Source organism: Oryza sativa, chromosome 11, assembly GCF_034140825.1.
Source record: "Oryza sativa Japonica Group chromosome 11, ASM3414082v1".
In the NCBI taxonomy this organism is placed as follows: domain Eukaryota; kingdom Viridiplantae; phylum Streptophyta; class Magnoliopsida; order Poales; family Poaceae; genus Oryza; species Oryza sativa.
The window spans coordinates 23,520,323-23,525,681 of record NC_089045.1 but is presented as its reverse complement, the minus strand read 5'-3'; the positions used below and the strand labels follow the sequence as shown (position 1 = coordinate 23,525,681).

General features: G+C 42.9%; 1 long non-coding RNA gene across 3 annotated transcripts; it reads left to right on the top strand.

The window, feature by feature from the left end:
* Nucleotides 1–2,323, top strand: LOC107277746 (uncharacterized). Of its 3 annotated transcripts, none has more exons than XR_010737868.1 (4): nucleotides 1–442; nucleotides 538–720; nucleotides 1,196–1,344; nucleotides 1,942–2,323. It is a non-coding gene; the product is annotated as an uncharacterized lncRNA (long non-coding RNA). The 3 variants fall into 3 exon arrangements; XR_010737869.1 differs by having other exon boundaries at nucleotides 517–720; XR_001541022.3 differs by lacking the exon at nucleotides 1,942–2,323 and having other exon boundaries at nucleotides 517–720; nucleotides 1,196–1,648.
* Nucleotides 2,324–5,359: the final 3,036 nt, after the last annotated feature.

Here is a 5,359-nt window from a genome sequence, read left to right as displayed (position 1 = left end):
AATTTTGCTTGGAGACAGCCACAGCCGGCGGCGTGTGTTGTGGCGTGGGCGGCGGGCGCGGCGTGCGGCGGCGGCGTCGCAGCGAGCCGGAGACCGCGCCAGCGCGGCTGCGCGGGAGCAGCACCACAGCATGGAAGGGGCGGCCGCCGGCTGGGCGCACCGGCGGAGGCGCGAGCTGCGGCGCAGCGCCGGCAGCGGCCGTCGGCCAAGCAGGTAGTGGCACGTCGTCGACTCGGCGTCGCCGGCTCCAGCGACGGGCCGCGCGCCCACGCGGCGTGCTGTGGGCTGTGGCCTGTGTGCCCGTGTGGTGTGCTGGCGACGGCATGGCCGTGTGGGTGGCTGGGCGCTGAGCCGCCTTCCTCCCCTTCCCGCCTTCCGCCGACGACCGAGGCCGCGAAGACGCCAACGGGCCACGCCGCCACCACACTGCCACATACACACGGTGAATCAAAAGCACGAATTTTGAATAATTGCAATGCAAATTTTAGGATTGGGAACTACAATTGATTGATTTAGTATACTTGCTTGGTTGCTTAGTTTGTAGAGGGTCTTTTCTTCAATGAACTACATCAAAAACAAGTTGAGAACCAAGATGGGACAAAAATGCTTGAATGATTGTTTGGTTACATTCATTGAAAGGGAATTCTTTTTGCAAGCCAGGACAAGGACATCATCGATTATTTTCAAAATATCAAGCGTCGAAAAGTTAATCTCTAAATTGTAAGATTTCTTCCCAATTTATCATTTTCTATCATTTTTGTATTCCATATGTTGGTACTTTGATATGTTTATCAATTAGTATTTCTATATGTTAAACAATTTCACGTGATGATCAATTCTATCAATGTGTGCAACTTATGCTCAATTTTATGTTATATACGCTATATATTATATAATTATTAGTGTGTGATACTATACAAGCCAATTATTAGGTTTTTAGGTGTATGAACAAAATTTTTTCCTCTCGCCATTTCGAATACACAAGTTCAAAATCCTGGGCCCGCCACTGCACGAAAGGCACCAAAAGAATGTTATCAGTCGATTATGACTATACACACTGTTAGGATATGTCCTCAATCATTTTCTTTAAAAGAAGTATGGTTCCATTTTTGAGTCATGAAAACATTAGCAGTCTCGAGAATGACCTTCATTTATTCATGCTTCATCACATATCTCTATGTTCTTTTTTTATTAGGTCGAAAAAGACATGGATGGATTGGATCCATTACGGAAAGCTGATTTCCTGTTCATATCTGAGACGGACGTAAATTTCTTTTGAAGGGTGCATCAACTGGTTCAATGGGAATGCTTTGCTAGACATATCCTAACCGTTACGATGCAAAGGTAAAGCAATATCATGAGTCAATCTTTTTTATATTTTGTCTTTCAGTTGGTTTGCTTTTACATGTCTGTGCTCAGAGAGATTATTTCACTGTTTAGTTCACCAGACTATTTTACACATGTTTTTTCATTATTTGTGAAAGCACACTTTTAAATCCTAAAAGTTGTGCAGTCGATCTGTTTCGTCAAACTGTAGTGTAGCCTGCTGCCGTTGTGCTTTTACAAGCTCTTTGTTTCCACATTGTATATTTTGCCTGCTACTTAAAAGGAACAGGGAAGAAAAAAATGGAACCTACCTGAAGAAGTATATATGCATTGTAGAACTATAAGGCTTATGTTATTGCATCCATACTTTGGTTAATTGATTATGCATGCTTTCGCTCATAAACTTTGCCACGTGGTAGCAGCACTTTGTACTACTCCACTCCAAAAAAGCTAGAACTTTTGGTAGAAAAATTGGTTTCATGTGTTTAGAATTGTGATGCCAAACTGAAAATATTATCTCTCTATATAAGTGGTTGATACTATACTGTTTTAGCTGTACTAACATTACTATTAAAATTTTCTACTACCTTTGTCCCAAAATGTAAAAACTTCTAGCCCTATATCTTGAAAGGTATGTTTAGGTACACAGCTCAAAATTGCGATATATTTTGGGATGGAGGTAGTATATTTTTTTTCAGGTGTACTGATGTCACTAACTGCACATAACGGAGGATTGTTGTTGAGTAGTGCACTTGCATGTTGCACTTAAAAAACATCATTTTCCATCTGTTCATTTTAGCTTTGCATATATTTAATATGGACCACCAGTAGGCATTTAGGTCTTCTGTTTTTAGCATCCAATAGTCCAATGTGATTCTAGCGTACAGAGGAAAAAGGGGTAGCATTGAAACCTCTGTAAACTCATTGAAATTGGCATGTAATTTGCCCTTTTTTTCTATTTATTCAAACTTCCGATACCTTTCGGTTTTCTCCTTTAGCCTATACACTATTTTTGTATGTGCAAATTTTTTTTATAAGGGTAGTTTATGGGATATAGACGAAAGCATAAACCAATGCTATGGGTGAATAGTAGATGCATATTATTCATCGAACATATTGGACTTCAATTGATTCGGGCGGCGCAGCGTAGCGCGCTTCTATTGCTAGTTTGTTTCAAGTTATCAGTGGAATGCAGCACACCAAAGTGGTTTGATTGGTATTCATGATGAAATTAGGAGTCCGGATGACTCCTTTGGCTTCATCTGTACAGAGCCAGGGAAAGAAAACCGCGGAATAACTCTGAAAATATTTGATGGTTTCAGGGGTGTAATTCTGAAACTGCATTTGTCATAGTATCCTGCCTTGCTAACTCTGTAGAATTTTCTCTGTGCACCTGCACAAACTGTAGAGGAAATGGTGATGCTTGTGGGTTGACGTGTGGGCAGAAGCTGTTAGCCGTTCTTCCATGCATTGTGGCAGAAACATGTCTTACAAATATGTCATATAGCACCAAAAAGAAAATGTGTCGTATATGTTTCAGGAGAAAATGTGTCAAAATCATCACTCATGCTCAAACATCAACCCTAATCAAATTTAATCCACTTTCTCTCAAATCAAATCTTGAACTTTGGATCTGAATTTTTAACCAAATCTAAATACATATATCATTTTTCTTCTATCCTTCACCTTTTTATTCAATTCTTTATTGAACTAGCAAAGTGTCCGTGCATTGCTATGGGAAAAGGTACACCAAATCCTAGGTAGTTAGAGAAAGTGTGAAAGGTGAATAAGACTACAATAAAAGCAAGTGAGAGAACCGGAGAGACTCAAAATTAGTAACTACACCACATTTAGCTACTTATGTCAAACTACGCATGGAATATCAAAAGTCAAATTAATATCGCTAGTTGATCTGAAATTGTAATAAGAGCAATTGATTTTTTTTAAATTATGGACCTCTCTAATATGTTAGATCTGAAATTTAGACTCGACACTATTTAGACGACATATAGAGCTAGTTGGGTTTGATATCATGTAGTTTGGTTGAACCAATCTAAAAATATGGATAAATCATGGAAACTTTCTCTCACCTCAAATCTTGCGTGAACGATCGTCAAGAGCACGTCGCATTCACAGTGATTGGGTTTGGCTGCTTGGTAGCAGCAAGAAGCTAGGTGACGAGAGGAGTTTAAGTTCCAATAAGGCTTGGAAAAAGTACAAATTACCCCCTAACTATTACGGTCGACTGATTTACCCTCTAAACTCGAAAACCTGACATTTAACACCCCAAACTCTTAATACCGGACAAATTACCACCCTAACACGGTTCGAAGCGGTTTTCATCCTACGTGGCACACACGTAGCGATATAGTCAGCAAAAACAAATAAGGGGCAATTGTGTTTCTGCCCTTGCTTTACATCTCAATTGTGATTTTACCCCTGTTTTTTTAGGATTTGTGATTTTGCCCCTGTTTTTTTGAAACGAAGCAATTGCCTGCCCCTACTCTGTTAACTAATGGTAACGGTGTTAAATGTGTGGTGAATGGACAAATATACCCCTGGACATGTTTTGGCTTGCACAGGATACATGTTTCAAGTTAATTTTATGCGAATTTCATACGGGACCTAAATGTTCACAAATTTTATAAAAGTTGACATAACACAATATTTTGGACAATTTTGATAGAATTTTCGCAATAATTTGAACACAGTTTATAAACGATGTCAGAACACAATATTTTTGACAAAATTTTGACAGCAAGGGCAGAAACACAATTGCCCCAAACTTCAAACGCTAATAGGTGCAGCCCTATCGGAGCATCAAATTCAGCAAAATACAAGAACTGTCCTCCTAGCTTCAACAGAAACAAACAACTTCAGCTGCCTACTATACTTTACTTACAAATCTGTAACCCAAAGCAATCCCAAATACCTGCAGAATCTCCCTCTGGCTCGCATTCAGAAACAGATTAAACACCAACTGTGAGACTTGTCCGACGATAGAATCATCTGTCCATCTGACCACATCCTTCTCAGATGTAAACTGGCTGGAGAACTCTGGAAGAGCTCAAATCTATATCGACGGATCGAGCAGTAAGCAGCAACAATATCATACAATTTCGTGGAAGAAGTAATGACCACATCACCAGATCACCTCAAAGCTGGCCCTATTTGTTTTTGCAGCCTGCTCTCACAACTTATGGAAAGCATGTAATAACCCAGAGTTTTTAGCCGAGCAAACGCCGACGCGCCGACGGAGCCGCCGCTCCTCGGCCGCGGGGCCGCCGTGCTGACGGAGCCGCCGCGCTTGCCCGCGCCCGACTCCATCGCGTGCTGGCCCGAGCCGCCACTCCTCCCTGCCGCGCGCCGCCGCTTGTCGCGTAAGCGGCCGCCGCCGCCGCTTGCAACCCAGCATGCTAGGGTTTTCAATTGGATCGGGACAGCAAGGTTTGGGGATTTGGTTGTTTCATTGAAGCAAGGGTAGAATAGTCATTCACAAATTATAATAGCATTTTCTTTCTTCGTTTAATTTGGAAATCCCGGGCCCACCAAACTACCGTCCAAACCGGGGCAGACGGATGCTTCGTTTCAAAAAAGCAGGGGCAAAATCACAAAACCCTAAAAAGCAAGGGTAAAATCACAATTGAGACGTAAAGCAAAGGTAAAAACACAATTGCCCCAATAAAAAAAACTAGTGGGGCCCACTTATCAGCGTTTTTTTCTCTCCTCCTTCTCTATCTCTCTCTCTCGGTGAGCAGAGGAGAGAGCATGCGGCTGCGGTGAGCCAAGGACGACGCGCTCTGCCTCCGCCCCCACCGCCGACCTCCCGAACTCGCCGCCTCCATCGCCGGTCACCCGAGCTTGCTCTGCGTTCGCTGGCGGACGTGGTTGGACGGCCACGATGCCGACGACCAGGACGACGGACCGTGCGCCGCCTCCACCACGTCAACGAGAGAAGCAAAGAAGGGAAGGGGAAAAATTGCAGACCTGAAACGCGTGGCCGTCCATCCTCGTCGACCCTTCCATCTGCCCC